The 18,020-nt window shown below is 43.2% G+C and overlaps 1 long non-coding RNA gene across 1 annotated transcript in view; it reads right to left on the reverse strand.

Moving 5' to 3' along the window:
* Positions 1-6,187: 6,187 nt before the first annotated feature.
* LOC137559001 (uncharacterized) overlaps positions 6,188-18,020 on the reverse strand; it is a 66,121-nt gene continuing 54,288 nt past the window's right edge. Inside the window, exon 3 of the long non-coding RNA XR_011029748.1 lies at positions 6,188-6,364. This is a non-coding gene — a long non-coding RNA (uncharacterized lncRNA). The remainder of the gene's footprint in view (positions 6,365-18,020) is intronic.

Genomic DNA, 18,020 nt, shown 5'->3' on the forward strand with positions numbered 1-18,020 from the left:
ATTATGTTGTTTGGGAAGACCCTGCAACAGAATACCTAATTATCAAACATATGTAATGATTCTCACTAAAGATTTTTCGCTTTTAACCCTTGGGTGATATCTAACACTTCTGCTTTCTCTCTGTATTTTAGCTATATTCCTTGGTCTTTGGCATGCATTACTTTGAGGAAACACCACATGGGTCTGGCGAGAGGCTGTTTTAGTTTTGATAATGATAAGCAACTCATTGTGAAAAATCATGCATTTTGATGCATCCTCTACCTACAGTTGTTACTACTGATGCTTCAGATAGTGGTCTGAGTGCTGTCCTTACACAGCCCCATACAGTTCAGGTAGTGAGAACTGTTGAGTTTTCTGCTTTTGCAGAACGTAAATATTCTACTGTTGATAAACAAGCTCTAGCTCTAGCATGTGTTTGGGCTATGGAAAAATGGAGAACATATCTTTTGGGCCAACGGTTTACACTGTGGACAGACCATAGCTCTTTAACCACACTGACTGCTAACAACAATGTGGCTGGGACGAGCAGGTATGAATATCGCCAGGTGGCAGGGAGACGTCTTCACTTCAGCTACACTATACAATTACAATACAAACCAGGTGTGCAGAAGGTTTCTGCTAATTGTTTATCATACAATAATACAATACAATAAAATTTCTATAGTGCTTTTCTCCAGTAGGACTCTCTCAGATTCAGTAGTTGGTAGTAGGATGAAGTATTCACACAACAAAAGTTATATTTCTGCAAATGCCAAACTGAACAGGTGGGTTTTCAGTCTAGATTTAAACACCTCTAGAGATGGAGCTGTCCTGATCTGTTGAGGTAAGGAGTTCCATAACGTAGGGGCAGCATGTCAGAAGGCTCTGGGACCAACAGTTTCCAAGTGGACTCTGGGTATGATTAGATTATTAGAACCTGTGGATCTGAGAATGCGGGGATTGCTACGCTGCTGCAACATTTCTTTCATGTATCCATGGTTGCCCTTTCCTACTGCTTCTAGTGTACAGGATGATTTTTCACTAATATTGATACAGTTACGGCCTCCAAGTTCACATAAGCCTGTGTTTCATGTCCTGTGTCCCCTTGCAGAGTATTGGTGCAGTTGTGTGGGCGTCTAACTCACCTGTCCGTGCGTTTAAGCCTTTTTCTACTTCCTGTTTCCCATGATGCGTCACGCTGAGAAACAGGAAATAGAAAGAAGCTGGCCACCGGATTGCACGGACAAGTGAGATAGACGCCCGCACTGCTGCACGGGGACACAGGATAGGGGCCCATGGAGAGGGTGGGAGGAATGGGTAACAGTAAAAAAGGGCGCAGGAGGCTAGTGGACAATTCGGGCGCCACCATTCACTCCTATAATAATTATCGTTTACTGGGCGCCGAACAGGAAAAAAACGGCGCCCGAGAATAATAACGTTTTCCAACGGCGCCCGAAGATTTTTCATGTTTTATAACTGCTTGTGATGATTTACGTTTCTTATTTCAATAAAACATTATTTTAAATGTTATCCCTTACTGTTTGTAAAACATTATTATTCACGAAACAAAGCGATCAGTACGTAATGTAAATTGTAATATATTTTATCCCTTACTGTTTTTAAAACATTATTCTACACACAATACAGTGAGCACTAAGGGGGGTCTTAGGTTTAGGCACCAACAGGGGGGTCTTAGGTTTAGGCACCAACAAGGGGGTCTTAGGTTTATGCACCAACAGGGGGGTCTTAGGTTTAGGCACCAACAGGGGGGTCTTAGGTTTAGGCACCAACAGGGGGGTCTTAGGTTTAGGCACCAACAGGGGGGTCTTAGGTTTAGGCACCAACAGGGGGGTCTTAGGTTTAGGCGCCAACAGGGGGGTCTTAGGTTTAGGCACCAACAGGGGGTCTTAGGTTTAGGCACCAACAGGGGGGTCTTAGGTTTAGGCACCAACAGGGGGGTCTTAGGTTTAGGCACCAACAGGGGGGTCTTAGGTTTAGGCACCAACAGGGGGTCTTAGGTTTAGGCACCAACAGGGGGGTCTTAGGTTTAGGCACCAACAGGGGGGTCTTAGGTTTAGGCACCAACAGGGGGGTCTTAGGTTTAGGCACCAACAGGGGGGTCTTAGGTGTAGGCACCAACAGGGGGGTCTTAGGTTTAGGCACCAACAGGGGGGTCTTAGGTTTAGGCACCAACAGGGGGGTCTTAGGTTTAGGCACCAACAGGGGGGTCTTAGGTGTAGGCACTAACAGGGGGGTCTAGGGGTTAGGGGTAGGTACAGGGAGGGTTACTTAGGCACCAACAGGGGGGGTCTTAGGTTTAGGCATCAACAGGGGGTCTAGGGGTTAGGGGTAGGTTCAGGGAGGGTTACTTAGTAAAAAAAATTTTAAACGTTATTATACATTTCACTATTTAAACGAAAGATTAACGTTTTTACAATTGGCGATTTAATGCACATTATTTAATGATTTATAACTTTATAAAACATTAATTTTAAACAAAATACAGTACAATACATTTTTAAACGTTATCCATGCTTATCGTTTAAAACCCCGCGCCCTTTTTTCCCAGCGCCCCTTTTTAACGTACGCGGGAGGAATTATGCCAGCCCCTCTCCCTGAATCACGGCATTACTCCTCGCTGTGGCTGGTGCCTCTATCATTTTTCTTTCTCTCTCCCTGCCAACCGGGACACAAGGAGGGGGGGAGGGGTACTGCGGGACTGTGGGAAAGACCCCCCAACCCGGGATAATCCTGCAGAATTCGGGTTGGGGTTCTGCATTAGTAGTGTCTGAATAACACACTTGAAACAAGCATGCAGCTAATCCAGTCAGTCTTCATTAAGAGCACCTGATCGGCGTGCTTGTTCAGAGTCTATGCCTATAAGTATAAGAGGCAGAGGGCCAGCAAGACAGCCAGGCAATGGGTATTGTTTCAAAAAGAAATAATATATAGATCCACCATATCCCTCTCAGCTTCCCTTTAACGCCATGTAATCTATCATTTCAGAGCGACGGCTGTGCCGATACATTATGAAACAACACATCTCTAGCACAAAAAGAAATCTAGCTGAAAGTCATATCTGAAGGATTTTATTAAAAACAAACCCGATATTAAAACAGAGGCTGGGTAAACGAAAGGCGGAAATGTCCGCGGTGGATATAAAGTGCCTGGGCCGCAACTTGCAGAAGTTTGGAAGTTACAAAGGACTTAATAGCAAGATAGAGAGATTGATTGCCCTGCTGCATGGCTGTGGCAGTGACATCGTTTCCAATCAAATATTTAATATACACGCTATCAGTTTACTCTTCCTTATTACGCAGGCTAGATTAGTGAAAACAAAATGAGAAGTTCTCCGCTCTTTCGGCTTGATTTGTTTGCTTACTTAACTATGAGTAATGGGCGGCCGTCTGCGACTTTTCTAATTTGCTGCTCTGACAGTCATTTTTTTTTTTTAAATCACAGAGCAAACCTGTCTAGTAATCAAGAGTAGTTGTTCTTGTACTGTTTGTAGATGACTATTCACTTTCAAGGCAATTGGTTTAAGAAATGGGCTTGTCACTTATGGAATACCTCCATCTATCAGTCTTCATGCCTATGATTACATTTTGCAAGTTTTAAAGAGGAACTCCAGTGAAAATAATGTCATAAAAAAGTGCTTAATTTTTACAATAATTATGTATCAATGATTTAGTCAGTGTTTGACCATTGTAAAATCTTTTCTCTCCCTGATTTACATTCAGACATTTATCACGGGGTGACATTTTTACTGCTGGCAGGTGATGTCACTGGAAGGAGATGCTGCTTGCTTTTTTGGCACTTGGAAACAGCTGTTACACTGCAACAAGGCTACCACAGTCGGATGTCAGAACCATGGTCCTGACATCACACTGTGGGAGGGGTATCACCACAATATCATCCATGCAGAGCCCCCTGATGATCCGTTTAGGAAAAGGAAAAGATTTCTGATGGGAAAGGGGGTATCAGCTACAGATTGGGATGAAGTTCAATTTTTGGTTACAGTTTCTCTTTAACTCCCAAATGGCAGTTTTGACTGCGACTCCCCTTGTCCAGAAACCTGGTCCTGGATGAGGGTCTGACTCATAGTAATAATTTTTCAACATTGCTCCTAAAATGTCAGTTCTGCTTAAAGTGTAACTGAGATGAACTACGTCTCAGGTTTTATACTTACCTAGGGGTTTCCTCCAGCCCCCTTGAGGGCGCTCAGTCCTTTGCCCTCTCCCCCGGGCCGCTCCCTTCCTCCACCGGACAACACGGTACTCTGGCCAAGTCATGCTTAGTCACGTATGTACGGCCCAGCCTCATGCCCCGGTTGCGTTCCCGTGGCCGGGGCCCGGGAGTGTTCTGCATCTGCACAATAAGTACCAGGCTGTCCAATGGGGGACGGGAGCAGCCCAGGGAGACGGCAAGGGACAGAGTGGCCTCAAGGAGGCTGGAGGAAACCCAAGGTAAGTATAAAACCAGAGACATAATTTTGTCTCAGGTTTCCTTTAAAGTGAAACTCCACATTCACAAAATACATACTGTACATTCAGATACCTTTGTCATAACTTGAAGCATTAGTGTACTTATCCTTAAAGGACAACAATCACAGAAATATGTGAAATGCAAAATACATGTGTATTAGTTGTACATTTGCCACAGAGTAAAACACTATAAATTACTTTTTGTCTATGTTTCTGTCACTTACAGAAGGCAGTAAAAATATGACATCTGAAAGTTTTTGAACTAATCCATCTCCTCGTGGAGCATTTTCAAGAATTCTTATTCTATTTTGAAAAGCATTCATGGATAGCAGTGGCAGACCTCAACTGCAAGAATAGTGTGCACGGGACGAGACTGGTTTTCCAACACCATTGTAAAAGATCCTTTCCAGGGAGTGCTTTGGAAAAGAATAAAAAAATATTGAAAATCCACCATGGGAAATTGGACTAGTCCAAAACCTGTCAGATTTTTACTACCTAGTGTCAGTGAGAGCTACATAGCAAAAATAAATAAATAAAACAATTTAGAGTACATTTACTTGTGTATTTTAAATTTTACAAATGTTTGCAATAGTCCACCTGTCCCTGCTACTTAGTGTAGACAACAGGCTTTGTCTTTCTGCACTGCAATAAATGAAGTATGCTGCTAAAAAAATCTGCTTTGGATTTTCAATCCCAAAAAATGCAGGCATTAGTATTTGGTACCTCCATGCATGCGAAAAGTTGACAAATATGTTTTAGAATGTACTTTGTGGCCTGCAAACAGCTTGTGGGTATTATATGCTTTCAAAGTAGCATGTTTACAGAAAGAAAATGAATTTTTTAAATTTTATACAATTTTTCTAATTAAAACCGAGAACAGACTAGAGGGTGAAATTCCTGATTGTGTGTGTGCGTGCGTGTCCAAAAATCGTTTGAGTGATCAGATAATTTCGATCAGATTGGTTGTAAATAATCTCCACTGATGGGCATAATCGATAACGAACGATTCTAAAAACAGTCGACCAATTGAATTTTCATCAACTTAAAATTTGGATTTTCTTGTCTGTTGTGATAGATAGGAAGCAAAGATTGGTTCGCTGATGGTGTAGTGAACGATTTATTACGATATTTCACTTGTGATGATCAGAAATTACGCCTATGTATAATTACGCATCATAATTCGCATTTACGCATCTTAATCGTAATGCGAAATTTTGGGGAAAAGCTTAATTCGTTTTGTATGTAATTGTAAACATTTGTAATTACACATGAAATTACGCATCATTTTATGACCACTTTGGTGAATAGCAAACCCCCATACATGCTATTGCCACCAAAATTGCTACCTATGTTCATGCATAATTATGAATGCTTATACAAAATCAATTGGATTAACAATTAGTAATTATGTATAGGCGTGATTGCAAAAATGTACACGATCATCATTGTATTTCACTTCCGATCAGATTTTTCACTAGAAATTGGATTATTAAGTGTGATTGGCCTGGAATGAGCACAGGAGAATGACGTGAAATGAACACGTCATACTTCAAACAAACAAGGTAGCTGTGCTCTTTCTACAAAGAGTCTTTCTACAAGACTATAAATAGGGGAAAACGAAGTACCAAGGGATACAATCATTTTTGGATTTTGCAGATGTATGTTATATTATGTTTAATCTGCAATTCTGAATGCCAACCGCAGTACACATCTGAATGCTCTGATTGGCCTAATAATTCCGACTTGTGATTGGCCTTAAAATTCCGAGTTTTGGTACTCAGAATACCACTTTCGCAGAATTCCAATTTTCTCATTCCGATTTCCTTGTTTCGATTTCCGCCACGGCAATTTCTGATTGGAAACTTGGATATCGGAATTCCATGGTATTCCTAAGCTCATCCCTAGACAAAATCAGATGCAAATCAGTATTAATCCACACATTAAACGTTTACACTTGCAGTAAGGCTGTGTTCACATCTAAAATCGAAATCGCAAATGCCAGCGTTTTTTGACAGTGATTCCCCCCCCCCCCCCCCCCATCCCAGCGTTTACCTCCGCGCTACGATTTTTTGTAAAGCTCTTTTTTCAAATTGCTTTTGCAGAGCAATTTGTTTTTTTTACTTCCTGACGCAAGTCAGGAAGTGAACTATTTGACCTGGAAAAGAATGAATACAATGTATTTATTCTTAAAAGTGCGAACGAAATCACCGCACAAAGCGATTTTGTGAACGTTTTGCACTTTTCCTATACATTCCATTGTAGCAAAATCGCCCTAAAAATGGTTCATGCTTTGCTGAGCGGAAAGCTGACGAAACACTCAAATATGAACTATCCCATAGGATTCATTGCACTAGCAATTTTAGGGCGTTTTTAAAATCGCCATCTCTCAAAAAAAAAAAAAACCCCGCAAAAGGCCTTAGGTGTGAATGAGCCCTAAAACATATCAATAAAAATTGCCTGTGGAGTAGTTGCAGTTTACAAAAATTGAAATAAAAAATGTACAAACATTCACGTTTACCCACAGCCCTGACTGGAAACATGCCACGTTTAGCTGCTGTCCCCTGTACTGGAAGATACTACCTGACAGGAGTCCACCCTGCAGGAGCACTGTTATAGGGTTCAGTGAACTCTAATAACAGCACATGGATTGTCTCTCCTGCCTCAGTGCCTGCGCACCTATAGCCTAACCTTCTGAGCAGCGTGATCAAGTATGCCTTCTGAACTGTCTGCAGTCATTAATTGCCAACAAACTTATCAAGCAGAATCATTTTGTGTCAACATGCATGGAGCTAGCTCTCTCTTTTAATTCAGTGCTTTGATTAACACATTAACTTTCTAGAGCAGAAAGCTTATCAGCACTATTACTTCAAAGCAGGCTGAGCTCACGTGGGCTCTTCTATACAGAAATACATCCAATCTCTGTGTGACTTCTGGACCATGTTCTCTCTGGGCTTCCAACGATCCGGTGAAAGGAGGGGGAGGACCAAGGAAGCATTCTCAGCCTGTAGTCATGTGGAGAAAAAGCATAATCTCAATGCTACAGAGGAATTCTATTTTTTGAAATAAGGCAGAGCTAAGTCAAGGCTTGCTGGATCAGTACGCTGTGTTTCAACGCTGTGGTTAGGGGAGAGCATATTTAAAATGAAGTACACAATTAACCACTTCACGTCTAAGGGTTTTTTTCCCTTATGGTCCAGTGCAATTTTCACATTTCAGTGCTCCTCCCATTCATTTGCCAATAACTTTATCACTACTTATCACAACAAAACAATCTATATCTGTTTTTTTTCGCCACCATTTAGGCTTTCTTTGAGTGGTACATTTAGCTAAGAATCATTTTTATTATAAATGCATTTTAAAGGAAATATTAAAAAAATGGAAACAATTCATTATTTCTTGGTTTTCGGCCATTAAAGCATGCTGCTGTGGATAAAACCCACACATTTTATTTGCTCATTTGTCCGGGTTATTACGTTTAAAATATGTCCCAAGTACAATGTATGGTGACAATATTTTATTTGGAAATACAGGTAGTACCTGGTTAACAAACGAGATAGCAACTGTAGGTTCGTTCTTAACCTGAATCCATTATCAAGTTGGAACAATGTGCCATCTCTGTCCCCTGTGCCTCCAGTGTCCCCCTCTGTGTCATCTCTGTCCCCCTTTGTGTCTCCTTTGTCTACCTTGTGCCTCGCTATGCCTCCCCACTGTGCCTCTTGTGCTGCTCAAGCCAGTCTCCCTCTCTGTGTCATCTCTGTCCCCCTCTGTGGCTCTATGGTCTCCCTCGTGGCTCCCTAGGTCTCCCTTGTGCCTCTCTCTGCCTCCCTGCTTTGCCTCTTGTTCTGCTCAAGCCAGTGTCCCCCTCTGTGTCTCCTTGGTCTCCCTCGTGCCTCCTTGTGTCTCCCTTGTGCCTCTTTGTGTCTCCCCTATTCCCGCTATGCCTTCCCGCTGTGCAAGCTGCAACATCTCACCTGTTCCATGGCGACCCGCTTCAATCAGCAATGTCCTCTCTCCATTCAAGGTTCCCCCTAACGGTTTCTCTTGCATCGCGTAATGATGCAATCAGGAGGAGCCGCAGCGGCCAGCTCTGCCCCTTCCTCGCCCCTTTCACCACGTTTCTGTGCTTTGTGATAAGCATAGAGCCAAAGCTGCAGCGTTATGGCCTGAGGCCATGGCCATTTTTTGCTACTGAATGCTGTGGCATTGCGAGGTGCGGGAGCGGTGGTAATGGACGCTACCTGATCCCTATAGCCCCCCCCAGATCAGGTAGTATTTTGTTTTTAGCATTACTTTGCCAGCTCGGGTTCCCTTTAAATATATTTAAATCATGGAAAAATGTACTTGAAATATAATGACCTGCTTTTGTGATAAAACCTTTTCATTTTACGTGTTTACCAAGAACATAAAACTGAATTGCTTGCAATTTTTAGAAATTTGGAAGAGATTCACGCACCGTAATCACCAAGCCTCACAAAATGCGCCTCCATTAAGTTTTATATTTAGTCAGGTAAATTATGCAGATAGCGGGCTGTGTCATTCAGGACTGTGTCAGGTGCACAGGGCACATTTTCAGGGATGCTCATTACTCTCATAACTCCGGCATAAATTAAAGCTTCCCGAAAATTCCTTCAATGAGTGTTTGAACACAGTATATTGCAAACACCTTCATATTAATCTCAAAGAGTACTTGATGTTAAAAAGACAGAGCCTTTTTTAATGATACAGGATGGGGGGAGGGGGTAATTCATCCAGGCAGGGGATCACGCTGGCACCCCTCAGAATCGTGGTCATTTTTTGCGGCTACCATTTTTTGGTGTGGGGGGTTATTAGTTGCCCGGGGGATTATCATTTGTTGCCTGGGGGAGGGTTATTAGTTGCCCGGAGGAGGGTTATTATTATTATTTAGTATTTATATAGCATCAACATTTTCTGCAGCGCTGTACAGAGTATATGGTCTAGTCACTAACTGTCTCTCAAAGGAGCTCACAATCTAGTCCCTACCATAGTCATATGTCTATGTATTGTAGTCGAGGGCCAATTTAGGGGGAAGCCAATTAACTTATCTGTATGTTTTTGGGATGTTGGAGGAAACCGGAGTACCCGGAGGAAACCCACACAGACACGGGGAGAACATACAAACTCCTTGCAAGGCGAGCGCGCTAACCACTACGCCACCATGCTGCCCACTATGCCACCATGCTGCCCATAACGCCACCATGCTGCCCTCTTCCCGTGCTGCCTTAGTTGCCAGAGGGTTGGTTATTAGTTGCCTTGGGGGTGTTATTAGTTGCTTGGGGAAAGGGTTATTAATTGCCATGGGGGGATGGTTTCTAATTGCCCGGGAAGAGGGTTATTAGTTGCCCAGGGGGACAGTTATTAGTTTCCCAGGGGAAAGTTATTAGTTGCTCTGGGGAGGGTTATTACTTGGTTGAGGGAGGGTTATTAGTTGCCTGGGGACAGGGTTATTAGTTGTGGGGGTAGGGGGTTATTAGTTGTGGGGCGGGTCATTAGTTGCCCACAAGGGGAGGGTTCTGTGTGAGTGTAGGGAGAGGTTAGGTCATAGTGAAATATGGGCAAATATTCACTATATGTCACTATATCAATTAGGTTGTGGAATATTGGTAAATTTACCGATATTCTGCTACGGATACAAAATGCGTTTTTTTCTATTAAGCCCTTGCCCAAATTAGTGTGCAACATTTTCAGATGTACGCCTGAGACGAGCTCTGTCTTTTTATACAGTAGATAATCTTTAAGTCAGCCTTTCTCAACCTTTTTACCTTGGAGGAACCCTGTAAATAACTTTTGGATCTCAAGGAACCCCTGCAAACAATTTTTTGGTCTCGAGGAACCCCTGCATTTATTTTTCAGGAGGCATTGTCTTTAAATAGGTTAGGCTGCTAATTTCACTATCTCCTATTACACTGCCACTCATTATACTGTCTCCTGACCCCCCAATTTAGTGCTTCTTGTTACAGTACCACCTATTATAGTGTGCTCTTCCCCCACGATGGGGTAAAATGCCAAGGAACCCCTGCAGAGTCCTCAAGGAACCCTGGTTGAGAAAGCCTGCTTTAAGTGATTAAAATGGACCTGTAAACATTAAGTTTATAAATATAATAAACATAAAATTTTGGAGTCCTCAAGCTCTGTGATGTACAAGAAGAGATTAGAAGTACTGTATTGTAATTCAAAGTTGTAGGCTTCTTACATGTGAAGAAGAAGAAGAAGAAGAAGAATTTTTCTTCCCCTGAGCCTCCCCTCCCCAAGCTCTGCAAGCTACACTAATGTCCAATGTTTACTCACTAGGGATGGTCAATAATGTGCAAATCATTTTGAGTTCATGCAGAATTATGCAAATTTTAATGCAGTTTTATGTTGCTCGAAAATAGACCAATTGAATGAAACCAAGGTGGGATTTTATTGGTCCATTTTCCAGCTGCATACATTTATTGAAACAGTTTTTATTCATTTTGCATCACCTTGGAATTATTTGAATCTCATTGATTATCCCTAGTCATCATCACCTCCAAAAGCTGAAAGTAACTGACTGATGAGTCACTATACGTGGCGAAACATGTAGGGAGGAGCTACACCCAGACAAGAAAGAGAGGCTGGCAGTGAGTTTCAGGCATCCTGGGCTTTACAGCGCGAGACGGGAGCCGGTCCAGAGGCCAACGCCGCCAACTAGTGGGGGAGAGTCCGCAAAAAAACTCGAGCAAATTGATTCCTGGTTTTAAATTTGAGTGCACAATTTTTTAAGAACAAAGTTCAGTCCTGTTTTACACTATGGAAAGCATTATGTTTTACTTGAGATGAATTATCCATGCATAAAGAAGGATTGTGAACGAAGGTGGATGAGAAGGAACATTTTAAGACAGAGGGAGGCCTGTAAACAACCCTGCAAGCTCTGTAGTGTGACCCATAATCTTTAGTGTCTTTCCTAGCGGTGAGTTCACTGCTGAAGGGGTGTGGTGGAGGGGCGCACTGTGTGTTTTTCAGGACCTGTTGATGCCTAGAATTGTGCCCACCATGGTGTTTGGATAGTGGACATTGGACTGTGCACATTTATTGTGTTGAAGAAATTTCTCCGCACATCAAGTTCACAACTTATGCATGTACTGTGTAGCGCTGTATACATAAGATATTGTTTAAAGTGAACCTAAACCGAATAACAAAAAAAAAAAAGTTTCACTTACCTGGGGCTTTTACCAGCCCTCTGCAGCTCACCTTTACCCACGCCGTCCATCAACGATCCTCCAGGCCCCGCGGCGGGGTACCGGAGGATCATTAATTGATGGACAGTGTGGACACAGGCTGGCTGGTAGAAGCCCCAGGTAAGGGAAACTATGTTTTTGTCATTCGGTTTAGGTTCACTTTATGTTGGACTGTTGAAAACTAGCGCACCACCAAAACAGAACTCTGAGAGTTTTGATTTTGTTAAGCACAGTGTTTCATTGCTAGTACTATTTTTTGCAATGCTTATAATAGATGTTCCTTTTATTCAACTGAACAACATGCTGATGGATCCTTATAACGTAACTGAATATCGTTTTTTGCTTGTGATAAGAAAACGCTGGTATTTTTCCACTGTGGAGAAAGCCAGCAGAAAATTAGCCTTATAAACTCTTTGAAAGACACAAGCTTTTTTTTTTTCTGACAGACTTCAAACCTCAGGATTAGTAAACGAAAGCCTTTTGCGTTATATGGACATAAAAGATAATAAGTGACAACTTTGTGCTAATCTAGTGGTGCACACAAGAGTTCATGAGAGTTTTATATAGCCAGAAGTCATTTCTCTTCTCTGAGCAAAATAATTTAGTCAATTAATTTGCTCTAAAACTTATGATTAAATGAATAATCACAATGTAAACATATGGATTCCCCCATGCCCTACACATAAAACAACTTTACAAAAAAGGAATAATTAAGTTTTTGTCTTGAGGCTCTTTTTGAAAAGAAGGTTTGAAGTTAGCAGATGAGTGGAATGTGTTTGTAAACATGAGGTTGAAGTTTTCAGGAGGCCAAACATACATAAAAACAACCCTTTCTCCTCTTATGTAGAAATTTGCATTTTATGCCCCCCTCCAGCTATTTTTGTCCCAGTAGATATTCCCAAATGCCTTGCATGGACTTTCAAAGCCTTCACTTGAAATTGTGAATCCTATTAACATCGTAATTTTAAAAGAAGTTTCGTGTTGCAGCAATTCTCGCCCAGAGGGATCATTGTAATCCTCTGTCAATTCCAAAAGGACCATTGACGGATTTATCATTGCGCAATTAGCGTCTTTGATTTGTCATTGAGTGCGTCTAGCCAAAAGAGGTGTAAAAACATGCTTATTGGTTATTGGCTTCCATGAAATGGATGAAGCATGTTAGGACTCTGTCACCAACCCATTAATGTGATTCTTAAAGAAGGCTGTGTGGAATAAATTAGAAGCTTTGACTGAGCTGCGTGCTAGATTATGTGTGCCTTACTGTTACTAATAAAAATGACATTTACAATAATTTAAAGAGGAACTGTAGTGAAAACAACATAAGGAATAAAATTGCTTATTTTTTATAACATCAATTTATAGATTATTTAGAAAGTGTTTTCCCTTTGTAAAATCTTTCCTCTCTCTGACTTACATTTTGAAATTTATAACAGGTGGTGATATCTTTAGTTCTGCCAGGTGATCTGTATGGAATGCTCGTTACTGAGAGTTTTATGCACATGGGGAGATATTGCTTGCTTGGCAGTTGGAAATAGCCGTTATTTCCCACCATGCAGCGAGGTTAACAGTCAGTAAACAGTCAAGACCATCAAGCATTCGGTGCTCTGAAACACAGATACACAGCCGTCTTGTATTGACCTGAGGAAGTGGGAATTAGTGGTGCTCGAATACCTCTTTTTGGTATCCGAGTGGGTTCTAATCCGGATAGCCCGAAATCCGGATAAGTCCGAATATTCTAATTCGAACGATTCGGAAATTCGAGTCAATCTGGGGTATCCAAACCCATTATCCGGGAAAAACCGGTATTCGAACTGAAATCCGGAACTGGCCTTTAAATTCCAAAACGTCTTTTATAGTAAATGATGCATGAAGCGTCATGTTTTTTAAAGAAAAACAGCAATTGTTTATGTGTGGAGGTATAATAAAAGAAATGGCTGTATATTAACATCAGGAGGTTCCAGACAGCGATCGTGAAGCCCACATTGTGTCCAATACACAACTGGGACATCACAGTTTTCAGCCCAGACCAGTGTTGCTCGGATACCTTATTATCCTATTCGAGTTTGGTTGAATTCGGATAGTAAACTATCCGAATTCACTTGAAGTCAGATATCCGATGTAATTGAATATCCGATTCGACCTCGGATATCCGACGTCACTATCCGAGTCTGTATTCGAGTAAAATATTCGAGCTGGCCTTAAGTAGCTTGTAAAACTTGTATAGAAGGTCAATGATGCATGAAACCACCTTTTTTATGAAGAAAAACATCAAGTGAGTATGTGGTGATGTAGTAGTTATAAAAAAGGTATCAAAAAAAGTAAATTAACTTCATGAAAAGTGTTTGCATGAGAAGGTTTGTCCAAAATGGTTGTAAGTTGGAAGTCTTCATTTACGTCTTCTTCTTCTTCATCTTCATCTTCTTCATCTTCTTCTATATCTTCTTATTCTTCTTCTATATCTTCTTCTTCTTCTATATCTTCTTCTTCTATATCTTCTTCTTCTATATCTTCTTCTTCTTCTTCTTCTTCTTCTTCTTCTTCTTCTTCTTCTTCCATATCTTCTTCTTCTATATCTTCTTCTTCTATATCTTCTTCTTCTATATCTTCTTTTTTTATATTTTCTTCTTCTATATCTTCTTCTTCTTCTTCTTCTTCTATATCTTCTTCTTCTTCTTCTTCTTCTTCTATATCTTCTTCTTCTATATCTTCTTCTTCTTCTTCTTCTTCTTCTATATCTTCTTCTTCTATATCTTCTTCTTCTTCTATATCTTCTTCTTCTTCTTCTTCTATATCTTCTTCTTCTTCTTCTATATCTTCTTCTTCTTCTTCTTCTTCTATATCTTCTTCTTCTTCTTCTTCTTCTTCTTCTTCTTCTTCTTCTTCTTCTATATCTTCTTCTTCTTCTATATCTTCTTCTTCTTCTTCTATATCTTCTTCTTCTTCTATATCTTCTTCTTCTTCTTCTATATCTTCTTCTTCTTCTATATCTTCTTCTTCTTCTATATCTTCTTCTTCTTCTTCTATATCTTCTTCTTCTTCTATATCTTCTTCTTCTTCTATATCTTCTTCTTCTTCTATATCTTCTTCTTCTTCTTCTTCTATATCTTCTTCTTCTTCTTCTTCTTCTTCATCTTCTATATCTTCTTCTTCTTCTTCATCTTCTATATCTTCATCTATATCTTCTTCTTCTATATCTTCATCTTCTTCTTCCTCTTATTCTCTATCATTATATTATGTGTCTTGGTTTTCCTTTCTTTTGTAATATTTTTTTTACTTCATTTGTGGAAATATTTTATTGTAATAACACCATAGTTATATTTGTGTTGATGGCATAATAGGTAGGTAGTGGCACATTGCAAGCCACAGCGCCTTTTTCTGTGTACCCTGGCAGTGATAAAACACAGACATCAGCAGGAGGAGGAAGTAGTAGTTGCAGGCTTGCAGCTATTTGTAGTGTGTGGTAATAGTCGGTCGGTACTCGGTAGGAGAGTGGGTGGGCAGGTGGCAGTAGAAAATAGTTCTTCTTCTGTTCTCCCTGGCAGTGGTAGCAGCACACAGACAGCAGAAGCTCAATGCAACTACAGGAGGAGGAGTAATGTGTGTCAGGCAGTGTGATGTGACTGACATAATAGGCCCTGGTACCTAGCGGTGGTACCAGGGCCATAAATGAACATCATGAGGTTCCAGACAGCGGTCATGAAGCCCACATTGTGTCCAATACACAATTGGGACAGCACAGTTTTCAACCCGGACACCTTTAAAATAATTACAATTTTTTTTTTTAATTATTGCAGCTATTGTTGAGCGTAATAGCTGGTGGCGCTTGGGCAGCAGCACCTTGTAATGTGTTCCCTGGCAGCGGAGAGGAGACACAGACAGCAGGAGGAAATATAACAGCAGGCAGCGTGAGGAGGATAAGTGTGTGTGGCAGACTGGCATTTGGCAGCAGGCAGGAGGGCAGGCAGCGAGACATAGTAGGCCCTGGGTCCTAGCGGGAGTTCCAGGGCCGTAAATACACAGCATGAGATTCCAGACAGCGGTCGTGAAGCCCACATTGTGTCCAATACACATTTGGGACAGCACAGTTTTCAACCCGGACACCTCTAAAATAATTGAAAATTTTTTTTTTCAAATTAATGCAGCTATTTTTGAGCGTAATAGCTGGTGGCGCTTGGGCAGCAGCACCTTGTAACGTGTTCCCTAGCAGCGGAGAGGAGACACAGACAGCAGGAGGAAATATAACAGCAGGCAGCGTGAGGAGGATAAGTGTGTGTGGCAGACTGGCATTTGGCAGCAGGCAGGAGGGCAGGCAGCGAGACATAGTAGGCCCTGGGTCCTAGCGGTGGTTTCAGGGCCGTAAATACACAGCATGAGGTTCCAGACAGCGGTCGTGAAGCCCACATTGTGTCCAATACACAATTGGGACAGCACAGTTTTCAACCCGGACAACTCTAAAATAATTACAATTTTTTTTTTTCAAATTAATGCAGCTATTTTTGAGCGTAATAGCTGGTGGCGCTTGGGCAGCAGCGCCTTGTAATGTGTTCCCTAGCAGTGGAGACACAGACAGCAGGATGAAATATAACAGCAGCAGCAGCAGCAGCAGCAGGTGTATGTTTGTGTGCCAGTCGTCACTTCATGTACCCCTCTCGCTGACAACAGGGGCCATGAATTCGCCTTCCACCCAAGCCTGGTTCATTTTGAGAAACATCAGTCTGTCCACAGACTTGTGAGACAGACGAGATCGCTTCTCAGTGACGACTCCACCGGCTGCACTGAAGCAACGCTCTGACAATACGCTGGAAGGGGGGCAGGAGAGCACTTCCAGGGCGTACTGCGCAAGCTCGCTCCAGATCGGCAGGTGCTTGACCCAATACTCCATGGGATCAACAGGGGCCACGCTGTCAAGCCCGCTGAAGGACCCCATGTAGTCAGCCACCATGCGGGTCAAGCACTGCCTGTGACTGGAGAAGGATGCTGCTGCAGGCACCTCCTCTCTAGTCCTTGGCAGCTCTACACTCATGTAGAGCTCTTGGGTCAGAGTCAGCAGGTCTGTGGTGCACGAGCGCTTGCTGCTGGTGGATGCAGGCACCTGCTGCTGCCTCTGTGCTGGCTGGACAGTGGGGGTGGATGTCTGAGGGAAGGCTTCCTCCAAGCGCTCAACAAGGGACAGCTGCAAATCCCTAATTTGTTGCGCACGGTCTCCTCCTGCAGGCAGGAACTGGCTGAGCTTCCCCTTCAGACGTGGGTCCAGCATCATGCAGATCCAGATGTCCTCCCTCTGCTTCATCTGGATCACCCTTGGGTCCTTGCGCAGGCACCTCAGCATGTGCGCTGCCATTGGGAACAGTCTGGCCACCTCTGTTGGCACATCATTGGCAGCCCCAGAGCCGACATTGCTGTCCTCCTCTGCCTCCTCCACCTCATCCTCTCTCCACCCCCACACCAGTCCAGCTGCACTCTGCTGCTCCCCCTCATCAGCAGCAAGGTCAGGGACCTCCACCAACTCCGAGCCCTAATCCTCAGAGGTGGCCTGTGAAGCTGCCTGCAGCTCCTGCTGGTCCAAGGCTGCCGCTCCCTCTTCCACCAGTGCATACAGGGCCCTGTCCAGCACACACACCAAGGGGACCCACTCGCACACCATTGCATGGTCCCTGCTCACCATGTTGGTGTCCTGCAGGAAGGGTGCCAGGACTGAGCACACCTGCTGCATGTGCCCCCAGTCCTCCGTGGAGATGATGGACGGGAGGTTGGTGGCGGCACGCCCAGTTGCAGTGAGGGAGGCAACTGTTGCTCGTGCAACGTACTGGCTGACAGCCTGCCTCTGTTCAACCAGACGCTCCAACATCGCCAGGGTGGAGTTCCAGCGAGTTGGAACATCGAGCATGAGCCGGTGCTGTGGCAGGTGCAGCTCCTTCTGCACCTCTTCCAGGCTCGCCACCGCTGTAGGCGAGTGCCGGAAGTGACGCACAACCTTCCTTGCCGCCTCAAGTAGTCGGTCCATCCCCTGGTAGGTCCGCATGAACTTTTGGACTACCAGGTTCAGGACGTGCGCCAGGCAGGGGATGTGGGTCAGGTCTCCCCTGCTGATGGCAGCGACCAGGTTTGCCCCATTGTCGGACACCACCTCTCCGACTCTGAGGCCTCTGGGGGTCAGCCAATTCCTCTCCTGCTCTCGAAGTTTGGCCAGGACGTGGTTCGCCGTCAATTTGGTCTTCCTCAGGCTGACCAATTCCAGCAGCGCTTGGCAGTGGCGGGGCTTCACGCTGCTGCTGAGGCAGGGGGTTTGGGCTGTTGTGGCGGAGGATGGAAGCGGATCAGAGGAACCTGCTGCTGTTCT

The sequence above is a fragment of the Hyperolius riggenbachi genome, chromosome 1 (assembly GCF_040937935.1).
Source record: "Hyperolius riggenbachi isolate aHypRig1 chromosome 1, aHypRig1.pri, whole genome shotgun sequence".
Lineage (NCBI taxonomy): Eukaryota > Metazoa > Chordata > Amphibia > Anura > Hyperoliidae > Hyperolius > Hyperolius riggenbachi.